Raw genomic sequence first — 19,844 nt, 5'->3', positions numbered from 1 at the left:
TTACAATAAAATGCTATAAACTTCAAATAAATCACAAATATTTCAAATAAATTCAAAATTTGAAATTTAAACTCATGAACATTCTGGAAAAATACCATGACACTCATAATGTTCAAAAAACTTAGGTTAAAAATTTCGAAAGTTATCGGGAAAAACAACGTTGCGGTTTATCGGATTTATCAATAAAAATCATAAAAACATGAGAAAAATTATATTCATCAACTTTTCAATTTTAGATCTTAAAAAGATAATAAAATACAACATGTGACGTTTTTCCTTAGTCATGAAGTATGTTTTAGCAATTATTCACTAATTAAGTCACTATTTATGCTATTTTTCATCAAAACTCCATAAATCATGCATAAAGACTTCAATATAGCCTATTATTTTACCCACATCTTGTAAAATTGCATGTGACAACATACTAAATTTCTATGACCAGATTCGAAATATTTCTCATATTAACCTATTTTTCATTTAAATTCGATTTTTATCATGAAAAATCCATTTTTCGAGCATAAAAACTCCAAAAATTATGAAAATTGCCAGATCAACTAAAAATAATATATGTGAAAACATATCCAAAAACCACTGGAAAATTCGAAATTTAGCTAATTTTCGTCCAAAAATGACATTTTTATCATAAAAATCACATTTTAGTGCCAATATTATATAAAATGAACAATAAAATCCATACATTTAACCAAAATATCCTAAATACATTTTAGGATCAGAAAATTTAACATGCATAAATTAATTTCGTGATATATCATAATAACGCAAAATTTACAAGTTTTATATGTTAATCGTATAACTCGGAAAAACTATAATCGATTTGCATGCAAACAACCTTGTGCTCATGATACCGCTTGTTGGAAATCTTTATCTCATTATTTAACATATTCATATATGTTTCATTTTAATTTAGTCATAAAATTAAAACTAGATCTTATGCATGCAAACTAAAACAAAAGAGATAAGAAAATCAATTTCTCACCAAATAAATTTCGGTCAAATGGGCACCAACAAGATCTCCTTCTTGTTAGTTCTTGAGCTTTCCAATATTGGATGAACATACATGACCTCAAAATAGAAGCCCTCCAATTAGTTGCACCCAAAACTATCCCTTAATTTCACAAACTAATATGTACTAGATATTTGTAATGTGGTTTACCTTAAAATTGATTACTAATACTCATATATTACATTAATAATTTTAGTAATCTTTTGAACAAATTTGAATCAAAAACTCATCTTTTTGATGAAGATTTAAAGAGAGAGAAGAGAGAAAATACATGAACATTTGCATGTGGATTGAATGGTAGTGTACGAATGATAAGATAAAAGAACTAAAACTCCTCTAATAGGAGTAGTAGAGCTGGCTAGCAAGAGGCCAAGGGAGAGCATCTTGCTTTTCCTTTTTGTCTTATCAATATTGTAGGTGTAAGGCTATGTAATAATAGGTATGATTATAATAATTTTAGGCATTAAAATAATACACCCATTATCCTCCACTACCTACAATATTTCGGTCCATATGTAAAATGGACTACCATTTTATTTTGTCAATTTGTCACTTGTCACACAATATGTCACATGTTATATGATACATGTTATTAATTAATTTAATGCATATTTATCACATAAATATCATTTCATGAATTAATTAAATTACATACAACAAATTTACTAGTGATACTTGATCACATAAGTAAAATGGGTCATATAATTATAATTCACAACTTCTTGTAATTATAATTAACCGTTCATTCTTATCTTTATTGTTTCTCAAACAATAAATAATTTTAGTAACAAAGCATTTTATTACTAAAATAAATCTTATTTAATCTCATTACAATAAGATATCAATATTCTCTCTCTCGCAAATTGAATTGTTCAATTTTAAGGAATTAATTAATCTGTATCGGTATACAACTAATTAACCTTTTCAATTAAGGGAATCGTCCTTTAGGTGTGACCTCAAGGGATCAACTGATCACCACCGTCGCACGACAGTAATGTCAAACTCTAGCCAGCCAATCATTACCGATATGTGTGGACCAGTTGACTATATATATTATGTATCACCCCTTCCGTATTCTTGAAATGAGATTTAATAATGATATTTAAATCATGTGATCGCATTATTGTTGAGGACACATTTCCCAACACCGACTTCTTCTTTTCATCCTTCCGACTATAATGATCGATCATAAAACACGGTTCATGTAAACGGGGAGCTCTCATAGTCTTGTCAAGATTAAAAGTTATACTCTCATCTCCCACTTCTAGAGTGAGCTCACCATGTTTTACATCAATCACCGCACCCGCGGTGTGTAAAAAGGGTCTTCCTAGAATGATTAGAATGTTGGAATCTTCCTCCATATCAACAATGACAAAGTCCACCGGGATGAAAAACATCCCAATTCGTACGGGGACATCTTCCCATATCCCTAATGGTGTCTTTGTCGATCTATCGGCCATTTGGAGTGTGATATTGGTGCATTTAAGCTCTCCCATCCCCAACCTTTTACTCACCGAGTACGGCATAACACTCACACTAGCCCCTTTATCACATAAGGCTTTGTTGATCGTGGTGTCGCCAATGGTACACGGTATTGAGAAGCTTCCCGGATCCTTTAGTTTTGGAGGTGAACTCCCTTGAAGTATTGCACTACTCACCTTAGTGAAGGCGATAGTCTCAAGTTTCCGGATCGACTTCTTCTTTGTGAGGATGTCTTTCATGTATTTCGCATAGGCCGGCACGTGATTGATTAATTCCGTGAAAGGAATTGAGACTTCCAAATTCTTCACAATTTCCATAAACTTTCCAAGTTGGTCATCAAACTTGGGCTTGGCTTGACGACTTGGAAAAGGAAGTCTAATAACAATGGGCTCCTTCTCGTTGACCTTGTCTTCATTTTTCTTTGAAATTTCTTCTTTTGATGATTCTCCATCTTTGGAGTTTTGCACAATTTCTTCCTTATCACTTGCTTCCACAACTTCATCCTCAACTTGCTTCTTCGGTGCTTCATACCTTGTACCACTTCTCAAGTGAATGGCACAAACCGTTTCATGTCTTGGGGGATTACTTTGAGGTGGTAATTGCCCCTTTTGTCTTTGTGAGCTTGAAGATGCAAGTTGAGTCAATTGTGTTTCCAACATCTTGGTGTGAGCTAGAATGTTGTTGATGGTGGTTTCCTTTGCTTGACTATCTTTTTGCATTTGAGTGAAAAACTCTTGTTGATTCTTTTGCATTTGGAGGACCGCTTTTTGAACATCAAAACCTTGGTCATTTTGGTGATTGTACGGATTTTGGTTTTGGTAACCTTGGTTTTGGTTGTAAAAGGGTCTTTGATTTTGGTTTCTCATGGGAGGTGGGGTGTATGTTGTTTGAGGGTTTTGAACATTTTGGCTTTTGTATGAGAGATTTGGATGAAACTTGGTGTTTTCATTGTAATAGTTGGAATAAGGGGTACCACTCTTGTATGCTTGGAAAGCATTCACTTGTTCAATTGTTCCCCTACATTCACTTTGGTCATGTCCCAAAGTTCCACAATTCTCACATATCCCACTTGGGATTGATGAGGATGCGGTCATGGCATTAACATGATGCTTTGGTGATTTTGAGGCTTCTTCAAGTCTAGCCATAGCTTGTTCAAACTTCAAATTGATTGTGTCAATGTGAGCACTAAGTTGAGCACCCAATTGAGTAACGGAGTCCACTTCATGCCTTCCTCCTCTAGTAGCCTTGCGAGGTCATCAATCTTGTTCCATGTTTGATTGTCATCAACTTCGGTGAACATTCCATTTGATCCCATGTTGAGAATGTTCCTTGAATATTCATATAAACCGTTCCAAAATTGTTGTACGAAGAACCACTCGCTATGTCCATGGTGAGGACATGAGCGACAAATTCCTTTGAACCGCTCCCAAGCTTCATACAAAGATTCTTCATCCCTTTGCTTAAAACCCGTAATTTGAGCTCTTAGCATGTTAGTCTTTTCCGGTGGGTAGAACTTTTTGTAGAAAGCTAGAGCCAACTTCTTCCAAGAATCAATTCCGAGAGTGGCCTTATCAAGGCCCTTCAACCATTGTTTCACGGTGCCGATTAGAGAAAAAGGAAATAAGACCCATCGAATTTGGTCTTGAGTCACACCGGTTTGAGAAATCGCATCACAATAGTCACAAAAGGTTTCCATATGAGAATGAGGGTCTTCACTAGGCATCCCCCCAAATTGGCTCCTTTCGACTAATTGGATAAAGGCGGATTTGGCAATAAAATTTCCGGTCAAATGTTGTGGTGTGGGAGTACCATTGGGTAGGTTCTCCTCGGTGGGTACGGAATGTGATGAAAATTTAGGCATTGTAGGTTGATTTTGTGGGGTATTTTGTGTTGGGTTCTCCTCACCTTCTCTTGCAAAAGGGTTGATGAACTCAATAGTTGGTTGAATATCCACTACCTCACTAATACCTCTCAAATTCCTCCTAGCAAACCTCCTATTGTTTGTCAAGGTTCTTTCAATTTCACGGTCAAAAGGTAACAAATCACCTTGTGACCTTCTAGACATGCAAAATATCAAACAACTCGAAAACAATTAGAACAAACCTTGAGGAGTTTTACTTCCCCAAGGCAAAGAAAGACACAATTAATAACAATATAAGAAAATCTAAATCAAGTTAACACCGTTCCCGGCAACGGCGCCATTTTTGATCGGTCCGTTTCGTGTTCACAATTTAATAGATGTTGTCGTTGGGTCACGTCCGAATCAAAACACAATTTATAGCTTCACAAACAACTCTACAATTAGTAAAGAGGCAAGTAAAGGTCGGATCCCAAGGGACGGTAATTGAGATGAGATTTCTATTGAAACTAGTGGTGTCTTAGGGGTGTCACAATTTGGGTTGATGTAGAAGGTCACTAACTAAAACAATGAAAATAAATAAGCAAGATGAATTAAAAGGGTTGTAAATAATTGATAAAAAGCACTAGGGTATCATGGGGTCATAGGGGAATCATGGGAATTGATCATACAAACATGTTCTCAAATTATAAGCAAGCAATTATTGTTGTGATGGATTGAGTTGGGTTATATCTTACAATCCTAGGAAAGTTTGGGTCCCGGAGCCGAATCGATTAGATTGTAAAACACCTACAAGTCGACTTAGTCTTCCCTACTCAACAACATGCATGGTCTAATGACACTCGAGTTGGTTTATGTCTTACAAGTCTCATTGAAAAGAAAGGTGATGGGTAAAAATGCAAGGATTCATAGGCTCACATTTCATCAAACATAACATGTGCATGAGTTGAGATCAAAACGAGCAAGCAAATAAACCATAAAAGCATATTAATTTAAGCATGAATCATTCCCCATGTTGGTTTCCCCTAATTACCCATTAACCCTATCTAGGTCACTACTCACTCATTATCATGTTGATCATGCTAGCAAGGTTGTCAATCATACCAACAAAAGGAAACATGATGAATAAATGAAAGTAATTAACAATAATTAAAAAGGGATTAAGAGAATTATACCTACTAATGATTCCAATAATAAAGCAAAGAATAAAAGAAGTACTTGATGCTTGATTGAGAGGTTGTCAATCTCCCAATAATAACCCAAATAATCTTCAATTACCCAAAATAAAGGATGAACAAAAGAGAGATTAAGGAAATAAAACTTGTATTAAAACTTGATTAATTGTTGATTAGAATACTAAAGAGAGATTTGATTGATATTAACTACTCTAATAACTGATAAGAAGAACATGCTCTTCTAATTAGACTAATGGGGTATTTATAGTGGAAATTAGGTGGATGCATTGGGGTTAACTAAGGGCTAAACTAGTAATTACACTTTTTAGATTGAGCAGGGAGAAGCCGGTATTTTTCGAAGGAAGGGCTTCTTTCTTTGTAGCTTGGAGAAGACAAAATTTCGCTGTACTGGAATCCGTGCATATTGGAGTCGGGACGGGCGGATTCAGGCAGGGGAAGACGGGCGTCTTCAGGGGAATCCGGGCGGATTCTGTGGCTGCTGTCCGGGCGTCTTTGAAGGAAGACGCACGGATTGTGCTTGTGGAGGACGGGCGGATTCAGGACAATCCGCTCGGATTGTAGCCCAGCATGGTTTCTTCTTCTTTTCTTCCCTTTTCTTTATAAAATCCTTGGGGATTTCCTCGGGGATTCAAGGATCCTTTCTCAACATTGCTCATCTACTATCATATGTACAAAGGCCTTCTAATCTTGTCTCTCCTTGATGCTTGGTTATTGAATTTAATCAATTTAGTCTCGTTTTGCCATGAAAATGCAAGATTTGCACTCCTTTCCTACCAAGGGATCAAAATCTCAAAGAATATGCAAAACAAAGAACTAAAGACAATAAATGACCCAAATATGCACTAAAAAGCATGGGAACAAGGCTAATTCGGGGGCTAAATATGCGCTAATTATGGTCACATCAGGATCACAGAACGAGTCACAACAACTAAATAACAAGGACAAATGGTTCACACAACGAGTCACAAGGACTAACGAACAACGACAAATGGTTTGCACAACGAGCTATAATGACTAATGAACAAGGACAAATGGTTCACAAAACGATCCACAAGTACTAAAGAATAAAGACAAATGGTTCACACAACGAGGCACAAAGACTAATGAAGGAGGGTAAATGGTTCACACAACGAGTCACAATGACAAGGACAAATTGTTAACATAACGAGTCACAAGGACAAATAAACAAGGAGAAATGGTTCACACAACGAGTTATAATGACTAATGAATAAGGACAAATGTTTAGCACAACAAGTCACAATGACAAGGACAAATAGATAACACAACTAGTCACAACGACTAAAGAACAAGGACAAATGGTTCACATTGTAACAACCCGGATTATAAAACAAGGAAAAACGTATATAAAATAGATATCAGAGTACGATACTGATAAAAGGGTCAAGGTGACGAAAACACCTGACCAATCCGGTTCGCTACTAAAAATCCAAAACACTAATACATTATTCAAAGGGTTCTTAAAACTTAAAGCAAACTCCTATTTTATTATTAAGCTCGCTTCGCACATTCCCCAAGCAAGCATCAACAAGTCAGCAACAAGCGTTCAGCCTGAACAACCTGAGAAGGGGGTCGACAATCAGTCGGGAGTAACTAGATGCTCTCCCAGTCATGTTTACAACGATTGAATATAATCAACAATTATTAACAATTGAAATGCAAAACTAGTAAACATGTGAGACCATCTATACTCATGAAGACTTGACAATAACTTATCATAGATCAACGATATAAGAAGATATAAACACAACGTAACCACATTGCTTAACCATACAAAATCAATAATAAAAGAACCAAATCACCAACCACAGAGCGTATAACAACTGCCTCCACTTACCCAAGCATAGTGTATAGAACGAACGCCGTTAGAGCGTATAACAACTGCCTCTAACTGTTAGAGCGTATAACAACTGCCTCTGAACGGATGGAGCGTATAACAACTGCCTCCATCTGTAACACCCCCATTTATTCAGGAGCCTTTAGCTAGACATTCCCAAATAAATAGGACTGTTACCATCTCGGTTTCCCGAGGTAGTGTATAACAAAGTAAAACAAACCAAAGTACTTTAAATTAAAACTTTAATGATTACATGTTTATTACCAATTATCCAACTAAAACTTAATATAGAATATTTACAACTCGCAGCGGAAATAAATAAAGTGATATAAATTGTTCTATGTGATCTAGACTTCAACTATGGTCCAAGTCGAGCTCTCTTCCCAATGCTCCCAAGTCAGCTAGCTCCAAACCTGCTATTTAAATCTGCTCCCCATTTAACCGGAAATATTAAATGGTTCACCACAGGATGCCATCAATTAAAGCAGGCATCAATTTTATTTTTGACACAGAATCAAACACGTCAACCAATGGTTGAGTAGGATAAAATATATTAAAACAACCAATCTCTCACAACTGTCAATATTCCAATCTCAACTGTTCACATGTCACATCTCAACATCAACTATCCACGTTATCCACCAGAGACCAAGCCTGGGGCCTTCCAAATATTCACACACGTTATCCACCAGAGACTAAGCCTGGGGCAGTCCAATCACCACTCACGTTATCCACCAGAGACTAAGCCTGGGGCAGTCCAATTCTCATAAACCATTCCACAATATAATCGTATAAAATATACAAAACTCCAACAATTAACAAAGTTAATCACTCAGTTAGCTTAATTAAATAAGCAATCATACACCAATCATCCTTTCAATACATTCATGTATTAAACACGCAAACCAGATACAGTTGAGTAGATTATCCTACCTGGCAAGCAATTCCAAATACGCAGCTCAAGCAATCCAATAAATAAAGCAATCCGATTCGATTATAATTCTTCACAACCGTCACCTAATCAACATATTATAATTCAATTCAATTATTTATTACTTCAAATTACTATTTATAAATTTATATTTATTATTCAAATTTATTATTTATTATTACGATTAAAGGTCTACGGTACTTAAAACCCGATTCAATTATAACCCGAATCTCCCAAAATAATTAATTAAAACCCGTCACAAAACAACCACACATCACCCCATACACGGTTTATAAACCGTGACCAACACCCCTCACATAACTCACCAAACCCGACACCACAAGCCACCACAGCCACCACCCAAGCCCGACACCATCAGCCTGCAACCCCACGCACCCAACTCACCCTAAACCACCAGCTAAACCACCACCAACAACCCACAAACCCACGCCCTATCACACGACACCAACCGCAGCACTCACCTGACACCCCCACAAAACACGCTCGTAACCACCACCTAACGCCACCTTCACCGGCACCTACAACCACCAATCAACTCCCCTATCCTCCCTCGACAAAAGCCACCCAGCAACCCCCCTAACCAGACCACCTACAACCCCTTAAACCCCCCCGAAAACCGCCTGCCCCGAACAGCAGCTCCTCCCCTGTTTCCCGTCACCACCGCACAAACCACCATACCTGACCACCCAACCACCACCAGCACAACCGCCCCCGCTGCCAACATCAACCACCCAAACCCCAGGTCAAGGCGTGCCCAATTAGTGGGTCAAATAACCATCCCAAATACCCACAACCAACCCGTATAACCCTTCTGCCCAGCCGTCTTTCAACCGCCCCAAAAGCCACCGTAACAAGGTCAACGACGGTCAACTATGGTCAAGTCAGAAAATTTGCAGTGCAAGGTCGCTCTAGTCCAAATCTCGTGTCCTATGGCGGTCTATACAAGTCATACGGTTGTCTTAAAGATGCCCACATGAAACGAATATAAATTGATTTAAGACGGATAATTACCTCGAGTTGATTAATTGGTTTATGTTAATTCATTCCTCTTCCGTCTCCTAAAGCTTGTTCTTTTTAATTTGTGAATTATTTCTCAGATTTGAGGTGGTATTTATAGTGTAAGATTTAGAGAATACGAGACCAATTAGGAAACCATGTAACTTTCCTTATTCTAATTAGTAGTAGGAATTGTCATTATAATTAAATCATTATTATTTATTATATACTATTAATCCTATCACAATTATAATTTCCTCATATAATATTTACTATTTTATTATTATTATTATAATTATAATTACCTTTATATTATTTATTATTCCCATATTATTTATTATTAATTCCCGATTACACTCGTACCAACTTAATAGATTTCGGTCCAAACAATATTGGCACACGGCCCAATGCTAAATATTAGCTAAACTCAATTCCCGACTTGCATTATTAATTTATTATGTAATTAACATCTTATTATAATTACTATTAGAAATGTCTTTTAACTAATTATTAAATTACATAAATTATCTTCACAATTTATTACTAAAATACGGAGTATTACAGTCTTCCTCCCTTAAAATGAACTTCGTCCCGAAGTTCGCCCACAACTCCCATCATCCAACATTATCATTCAACACCATCATCCATTTACGATTATCATCCATACCAATCGCATCACAATCGCATCACAACAACAACTCAAAACATTCGTAGTATTACATTCATTCCCCCTAAAATTTAACTTCGTCCTCGAAGTTCGAAATATCAAACAATGGAACAACCAAATAATTATTATAATATAAAACACGAAACACACATTGTAATATAAAACAACTTTTATTTCCAACACTAATTAATGGTTAACTGAACACAAAACAAAAATATTCGATTTACTTCCGAGTAGCAAAACCACAACCTAAACTAACTTTATTTAAACTCCTGGCGAATACATTGCCAAATAAATATTACACTATCACAAAAGCTAAGCATAAGTGTTTAGTTACTTTTCTTAATTCAAATGACCCTTCTAAGTCTATTCCCAAGACGAGCCCATTTGTGCTTCCTAGGTTTAGGATCAGGTGTATACTTTTGTTTAACGAAAATCACATCATCATCCATCTCATAGTCTGAGGCTCTCTGCTGTCGAGGTTGAAGTCTATCATTATCATCATCATAAGGTCCAGTCCACATAATATCTACCTCCTCCTCCTCCTCCTCATCATCATCATCGCTAATCTCTATCACCTCACAAGCTTCACTCTCCTTTTCCCCAAGGAACATACAGGACTCCCCCTCTTCATCACTACTCCCAATGGCATGATCTAATTGTTCAGGTCCACGGTTGATACTATGGTTGTCAGCCCAATATACATATACTAGGTATCTTAATCTGGCTAAAACGACATCATAGGTGAGATGTGAAGGATAGATAGGTCCATAATAATGACTATAATTCTCATGCATCCTGTAGTTATCATACTCAGACATGTAATCTTCCCTTACTTTCCCTAAAGGTCCAGAGAAAGGTAAAGTGTTAACCAAAGTATAGGCTCTAAGATGAGTGTCACTTAGGTACTTCGAATCCACTAAAGCTCCATAAACATCCATTTGAGATTCCAAGGCTTTGCAATGCTCGTTCAAATCTGAGTTTGGGTACATGAATATGTTCTCTGGGTGAAAATAAGGATCCATCCTAAGAAATATAAGGGAATCAAGTTAGGTTACGGAATTCACATGCTAGTGTTGTGCTATATGGAATGCATATGGGTACTAGATGCTTGCTTGGTATGCATGGAGATGCTATAAATATGTTAACTATTGGTTTGGTATGACGGTCACCTAGTCTATTGAGGTACTACCCACCCTTCCTTCACCATTGATTTATTATTTGTTCATTTTAGTTTCTATCATTCATTCAAATCTCTATCAACATCATCTAACTTAAACATAAAGGCATAATTGGCTTAGGGCAACACGTTCCGCATATTACTAGACATATTATTCTACTCCACATAGTTGATAACATCAAAATATAGAAAGTATATGAACCATGAGAAAAGAATCAGATCAAAATTCCAAATGACTAATTTATAATGCATTTTACAAGTTATACGGTCGAAACAGAAATTTTACAGCAACTTGTCAGAAACTTAGGTCAAATTGTAAAAATCACCATAAATTGTCAAAATATTTTCTTAAAACGTGGCTTACCAATTTAGAAACATACATGAGTCTACTAAACAGTGGCGTTGGAATTATTACAAATAGTTAAGTAGTTTTTAAATGACAAATTTTACAAAAACATGGCGCGAAAACATCACTGTACAGGAACATTTCGACTACTGTCCACTAAAATATTTATTTCTCTTAAACCGTAAATTATTTGAACATGAGACCAGTGGCATATGAAAGCTAACTCATAAAGATATTACTCATAAAATTTGCGTACAATAATTTTACACAGGTAGTAAATGATAGCCAAGACAATCAAGAGTAAAATTTCGAGAAATCAACCAAAATCGCATTCTTCACAATTTCATGCAATTCTTTCAACACTTCACATATTAATCATACTCACACCTCCCACATACATGCCAACATACCTTCCCCATATCAACATGCTCATAACAATACTTAAAAGAAATCATCCGCAATCATTAACGAAAACAGTCATTCAAACAAGACAAACAAATTCCTAAAGGAAATATACTATATTCATTTTAAATTACCCCACACTGAAATGTCTCTCAAGGTTCCCGGTTCAAAGCTGAGAGGGCCATGGTACGAATTAAGGCGCGCTTCTTAACCGCACTAAGAGGGGCTCCTAACAGTTTCTACCCGGGGTCCATTTTATTTAGACACATCCTAAATTCATTATTATTCATTGGTTAGGCCTGAGGATCGTTTTGCTCTGATACCACTTTGTAACACCCCCATTTATTCAGGAGCCTTTAGCTAGACATTCCCAAATAAATAGGACTGTTACCATCTCGGTTTCCCGAGGTAGTGTATAACAAAGTACAACAAACCAAAGTACTTTAAATTAAAACTTTAATGATTACATGTTTATTACCAATTATCCAACTAAAACTTAATATAGAATATTTACAACTCACAGCGGAAATAAATAAAGTGATATAAATTGTTCTATGTGATCTAGACTTCAACTATGGTCCAAGTCGAGCTCTCTTCCCAATGCTCCCAAGTCAGCTAGCTCCAAACCTGCTATTTAAATCGCTCCCCATTTAAATAGGAAATATTAAATGGTTCACCACAGGATGCCATCAATTAAAGCAGGCATCAATTTTATTTTTGACACAGAAGCAAACACGTCAACCAATGGTTGAGTAGGATAAAATATATTAAAACAACCAATCTCTCACAACTGTCAATATTCCAATCTCAACTGTTCACATGTCACATCTCAACATCAACTATCCACGTTATCCACGAGAGACCAAGCCCGGGGCCTTCCAAATATTCACACACGTTATCCACGAGAGACTAAGCCACGGGGCGGTCCAATCACCACTCACATTATCCACCAGAGACTAAGCCTGGGGCAGTCCAATTCTCATAAACCATTCCACAATATAATCGTATAAAATATACAAAACTCCAACAATTAACAAAGTTAATCACTCAGTTAGCTTAATTAAATAAGCAATCATACACCAATCATCCTTTCAATACATTCATGTATTAAACACGCAAACCGATACTGATTGAGTAGATTATCCTACCTGGCAAGCAATTCCAAATACGCAGCTCAAGCAATCCAATAAATAAAGCAATCCGATTCGATTATAATTCTTCACAACCGTCACCTAATCAACATATTATAATTCAATTCAATTATTTATTACTTCAAATTACTATTTATAAATTTATATTTATTATTCAAATTTATTATTTATTATTACGATTAAAGGTCTACGATACTTAAAACCCGATTCAATTATAACCCGAATCTCCCAAAATAATTAATTAAAACCCGTCACAAAACAACCACACATCACCCCATACACGGTTTATAAACCGTGACCAACACCCCTCACATAACTCACCAAACCCGACACCACAAGCTACCACAGCCACCACCCAAGCCCGACACCATCAGCCTGCAACCCCACGCACCCAACTCACCCTAAACCACCAGCTAAACCACCACCAACAACCCACAAACCCACGCCCTATCACACGACACCAACCGCAGCACTCACCTGACACCCCCACAAAACACGCTCGTAACCACCACCTAACGCCACCTTCACCGGCACCTACAACCACCAATCAACTCCCTATCCTCCTCGACAAAAGCCACCCAAAGAACCCCCTAACAGACCACCTACAACCCCTTAAACCCCCCCGAAAACCGCCTGCCCCGAACAGCAGCTCCTCCCCTGTTTCCCGTCACCACCGCACAAACCACCATACATGACCACCCAACCACCACCAGCACAACCGACCCCCGCCGCCAACATCAACCACCCAAACCCCAGGTCAAGGCGTGCCCAATTAATGGGTCAAATAACCATCCCAAATACCCACAACCAACCCGTATAACCCTTCTCGCCACCGTCTTTCAACCGCCCCCAAAAGCCACCGTAACAAGGTCAACGACGGTCAACTATGGTCAAGTCAGAAAATTTGCAGTGCAAGGTCGCTCTAGGTCCAAATCTCGTGTCCTATGGCGGTCTATACAAGTCATACGGTTGTCTTAAAGATGCCCACATGAAACGAATATAAATTGATTTAAGACGGATAATTACCTCGAGTTGATTAATTGGTTTATGTTAATTCCTTCCTCTTCCGTCTCCTAAAGCTTGTTCTTTTTAATTTGTGAATTATTTCTCAGATTTGAGGTGGTATTTATAGTGTAAGATTTAGAGAATACGAGACCAATTAGGAAACCATGTAACTTTCCTTATTCTAATTAGTAGTAGGAATTGTCATTATAATTAAATCATTATTATTTATTATATACTATTAATCCTATCACAATTATAATTTCCTCTTATAATATTTACTATTTTATTATTATTATCATAATTATAATTACCTTTATATTATTTATTATTCCCATATTATTTATTATTAATTCCCGATTACACTCGTACCAACTTAATAGATTTCGGTCCAAACAACATTGGCACACGACCCAATGCTAAATATTAGCTAAACTCAATTCCCGACTTGCATTATTAATTTATTATGTAATTAACATCTTATTATAATTACTATTAGAAATGTCTTTTAACTAATTATTAAATTACATAAATTATCTTCACAATTTATTACTAAAATACGGAGTATTATTACGTCTTCCCCCTTAAAATGAACTTCGTCCCGAAGTTCGCCCACAACTCCCATCATCCAACATTATCATTCAACACCATCATCCATTTACGATTATCATCCATACCAATCGCATCACAATCGCATCACAACAACAACTCAAAACATTCGTAGTATTACACCATCGGTGTGGATCGTATAACAACTGCATCCACGGTACTATGTATAGCGTATATCAACTGCCTATATGCCTCAGACCTGGCCAGACTCTCGGTGCAATAACTGTACACCGAACGACACACGGGGACTAGAGCGTATAACAACTACCTCTAGCCAATCCGGAACATAGACCTACGACAAATCCCACAAGGGGTAGCGTTTGCTCATTCCGATCGGTATGTAACTGATACCTCACGTCATCTATACAACTAGCCCATAAACAATGCACAGTATAACTGACCATACATACATGTGAATAAAATCACTATAAAATCATAGAATAATATAGCTAACCATCCTACGATTATATGAACAAGAGTAATAAACGATATATGCAAACATAGGGTTATATAAAGAAACTGAACACCAGATAACATGTGAAACAAGTACCAACCATTCAATGTTATAGTACTTCAGTTATAACTTTCAACATTAACCATTCAATGTTATAGTAACCTTAACCTTAACATGGACTCTGGATGCGAGGTTATAGTAAACTCGACTATAACTTCAACATATACGACTTGAAGTTATACTTACCTCAACTATAACCTTGACACGAAACACAAAGTTATACTAGTTCCAACCATAACCTTGAGCCATAAATCTCAGGGTACGTTAGTTCCAGCCATAACCTTATCTCGTACTTCAATGTTATAGTAGCTTCAGCCATAACTAGAGTAACTACCCAAAGTTGTAATAACTTTAGCTATAACACATGAATCATCATCAAGGTTTTGCTAGCTTTAGCTATAACTTTGGAGAGAACTCTTGGCCGCCTATCCCGCCGCCCCTAGGGTTTATTCGTAAACCCTAATTGCGCTCATGACACCCATAATTTAATGCATAAGCAACATATGATATATAATTATTACATAAAAACATATACGAACATGTGAAACATATTTAATCATGATAACAAATAATCAAACATGCACCAATCATGCAAAACAATCATTAAATCATATTAATTACATCAATTGGCATAAACACAATTAAAAGAGAAACACCTAGATACCTTATTAAGCAAATAATCCTAAAGATCGTCTTCAACGATGTAAACGTCCTCTCCAGGAGCAACTTCCACGCCTTCATAAAATCATCCACGTGCCAAAGATAACAAATCTAATAAATATACTAACTATATACATAAAAACTATAAAAACAATAAAACTATGTGAAAACATAAAACTTACGAAGAAGATAGATAAATCCAAGAAGTAGGATCGATCTAAGAACGAAAGATGATGAAGGAAGGAGGAAGAGGCGCGGCACGAAACCCTAGAAATGGTGGAGGCACACGGCACAAGGGAGGAAGAGAGGAGGAGAGAATTAGGTTTATGGTTTTGAGAATTATGAAAAAGAAAAGCAAGAGTTTGGTTTCCCCTCATATTTATAGAGAAGCCCATGGGTTTATTCTAGGTTTAGGCCCAAAACTCACCAATCTACACCAAAAACACGTGAGACCCAAGGGAGGAGCGGGTCTTCATCGTTTTTTCGAGCCCAACGAGCCCAAAATATGTAATACTCCGTATTTTGATAATAAATTGTGAAAGTAATTTATATAATTTAATAATTCATTAAATGACATTTCTAATAATAAATACAAGTATGACGTTAATTAAATAATAAATTAAGTGTACAAGTCGGGAATTGGGTTTAGCTAATATAATATGGGCCGTGTGTCATGGTTATATGGACCGAAATTTATTAATCTAGTATGAGCATGGTCGGGAGTTGTTTCGGGATTTAATATAAATAATAATAAGGAAATAATAAAATATAAATAAAGGTAAAAGGTAATAATAATTGTATCTATAATAATATTAAATAAATGTAATAAAAATAATAGAATTAGTAAAGTAGTAAGTGAAAGTCCTACCTATGGTAAGAATAAATATGTAATTATATTAATTATATTAGTTATTCCTATAATAATTGGAATAAGGAAATAGTTCTTAGTTTCCTAATCAAAGTCATATGCTCTCTAATTCGAGACTATAAATATACGTGAGACCCAAGGGAGGAGCGGGTCTTCATTGTTTTTTCGAGCCCAACGAGCCCAAAAGATAAGAGATGGATATTTTCTCGGAAAATAAAATATAAAATATGCGAAAATAAAATTAAAGAATTATATTATGGAAATTAGGGGTGTTACAATCCAACCACCTAAAAAGAAGTTTCGTCCTCGAAACTTGATAAGAGAACTACCTCACTCGAAAAGATGTGGATGCTTTTCTCGCATAGACGCTTCAGTTTCCCAAGTCTCTTGCTCAAACTTCTGACTCCTCCATAGAACCCGAACCAAAGGTACAACCATATTCCTTAACCTCTTCTCCTGACGTTCCAAAATGCGAATAGGACATTCCTTATAAGTCAGGTTAGTCTCAACCTCGATAACATCAGCCTGTAGTACATGAGAAGGATCACTGCGATAACGACGCAACTGCGATACATGGAACACATCGTGAACCTTCGACAGATTCGGAGGTAGAGCCAACCTATAAGCTACCTCATTAACTCTCTTGAGAACCTCATAAGGTGCAATGTACTTAGGACTAAGCTTGCCCTTAAATCCAAATCACTTAACACCTTTCATCGGCGAAACCTTAAGAAAAACCTTATCGCCAATCTGAAACTCAATCGGCCTACGCCGTAAGTCTGCATACGTCTTCTGTCAATTCTGGGTCGCCTTAAGCTTCTTGCGGATCAACCTCACGTGCTCAATCGATTCCTGAACCAACTCTGGACCAAGAATGACAGCCTCACTAGAATCGTCCCAACACAAAGGACTACGACACTTCCTTCCATATAGTGCCTCAAACGGAGCCATCTCAATACTAGCTTGGTAACTGTTATTATAGGAGAACTCCACAAGCGGTAAACTCTTCTCCCAACTAACTTGGAACTCCAAAGCACAAGCTCGCAACATATCCTCAAGCGTCTGAATCGTACGCTCAGTCTGACCATCGGTTGCAGCATGAAAAGCCGTACTCATCTTAAGCTCACTACCCAAAGCCAACTGAAGCTTCTTCCAAAACTGAGAACAAAACCTCGGATCCCGGTCGGAGATGATATCCTTAGGAACCCCATGAAAGCGAATGATCTCACGTTGATAAGCATTCGCTAATTCCTCGAGACTCCAAGTCTTCTTCATTGGAATAAAATGCGCGACCTTAGTCAAACGATCAACCACGACCCAAATCGCATTCATTCCACTCGGCGACCTCGGCAAACCCATAACGAAGTCCATCGAAATCAAATCCCATTTCCAGGTGGGAATCTCCAAAGGTTGCAGTAGACCACCAGGTCTCTGATGTTCGAATTTAACCTTCTAACAAACCAAGCAACGGCTCACAAACTCGGCGATCTCTTTCTTCATACCCGACCACCAAAACTTTAGCTTCAGATCCTTGTACATCTTATCACCACCAGGATGAACCGAATAGGGAGTACTATGAGCCTCTTTGAGAATCTTACATTTTAAGACCTCACAGCTAGGCACACACCAACGACCTTGGAATCGCAGACCATCATCAGGTCCAACGTCGAAGTCCTTGGCGCGTCCTTCACTTATGGCGACTCGAACTCCTTCTAAGTATTCATCCTCTCTTTACTTAACTCGGATCTCGTGAAGGATCTCGGGTTCAGCAACCATCGCACTCAAATCTAAAGTACCAGGAAGAACTACCTCAAGGCTCATCTTCTGGAACTCTCGACTCAAGTCATCAGGTAACACCAACACAAATCTCACAGCATGACACACCTTGTGACTCAAGGCATCAGCAACCACGTTTGCCTTACCCTCATGATACTGAAATCTTGTAGTCATTAAGCAGCTCCAACCAACGTCTCTGCCTCATGTTAAGATCTCTCTGAGTGAAGATATACTTCAAGCTCTTATGATCCGTATAAAAGTTGCAAGAGACTCCATATAAGTAGTGTCGCCACAGCTTAAGTGCAAACACCACTGTTGCTAACTCAAGATCATGAGTTGGATAGTTCATCTCGTGAACTTTCAACTGCCGGGAAGCATAAGCCACAACTTTACCCTTCTGCATCAAGACACAACCCAACCCAAACTTCGATCCATCGCAGAAGACATCGAACTCAACGCCCTCTTTAGGTAGAGTCAACACAGGAGCGGTATTCAACCTTTTCTTCAACTCCTAAAAAGCAGCTTCACAAGCCTCTGTCCAAATGAAATTAGATTCCTTCTTCATTAACTGAGTCATCGGCCTCGCGATCTTGGAGAAATCATGAACAAACCGACGATAATACCCAGCTAAACCAAGGAAACTCCGTACCTCGTTCACATTCTTTGGACTCTCCCAATCGACCACGGCTCGAATCTTCGACGGATCGACCATAACTCCATCGCCAAATATCACATGACCCAAGAAGGTAACTTCCCTCAGCCAAAACTCGCACTTTGAGAACTTAGCATACCACTTCTACTTACTCAGAGTCTCCAAGATAACATAGAAGGTGATTCTCGTGTTCAGCCTCATTTATTGAGTAAATCAGTTTGTCGTCTATGAACACTACCACACACGTATCCAAATACTCGCTGAAAGTGCAGTTTATCTGATCCATGAAAACGGCAGGTGCATTCATCAACCCAAACGGCATCACCAAGAACTCATAGTGGCCATACCTCGAACGAAAAGCAGTCTTAGGAATATCCTCATTCCTAATAGGAATCTGATGGTAACCTGACCTCAGGTCGATCTTCGAGAACACACTCGCACCACGGAGCTGATAAAACAAATCCTCAATCCTCGACAAAGGATACTTGTTCTTGATTGTAACCTTGTTCAGCTCACGGTAGTCAATGCAAAAACGCATACTACCATCCTTCTTCTTGACGAACAAAACGGGAGCACCCCACGGCGAAGCACTCGGTCGGATAAAACCCTTATCGATCATTTCCTCAAGCTTCTTCTTGAGTTCTTGTAACTCAG

General features: G+C 37.6%; 1 non-coding gene across 1 annotated transcript; it reads left to right on the top strand.

Moving 5' to 3' along the window:
• The first annotated feature begins 3,887 nt into the window (after positions 1-3,887).
• On the top strand, positions 3,888-3,995 carry LOC141624572 (small nucleolar RNA R71). Its single transcript, XR_012534377.1, has one exon. It is a non-coding gene; the product is annotated as a small nucleolar RNA R71 (small nucleolar RNA).
• The last annotated feature ends 15,849 nt before the right edge of the window (positions 3,996-19,844 follow it).

This window comes from Silene latifolia, chromosome X, assembly GCF_048544455.1.
Source record: "Silene latifolia isolate original U9 population chromosome X, ASM4854445v1, whole genome shotgun sequence".
NCBI lineage: Eukaryota > Viridiplantae > Streptophyta > Magnoliopsida > Caryophyllales > Caryophyllaceae > Silene > Silene latifolia.
This window is presented reverse-complemented; position numbering and strand designations above follow the sequence as displayed.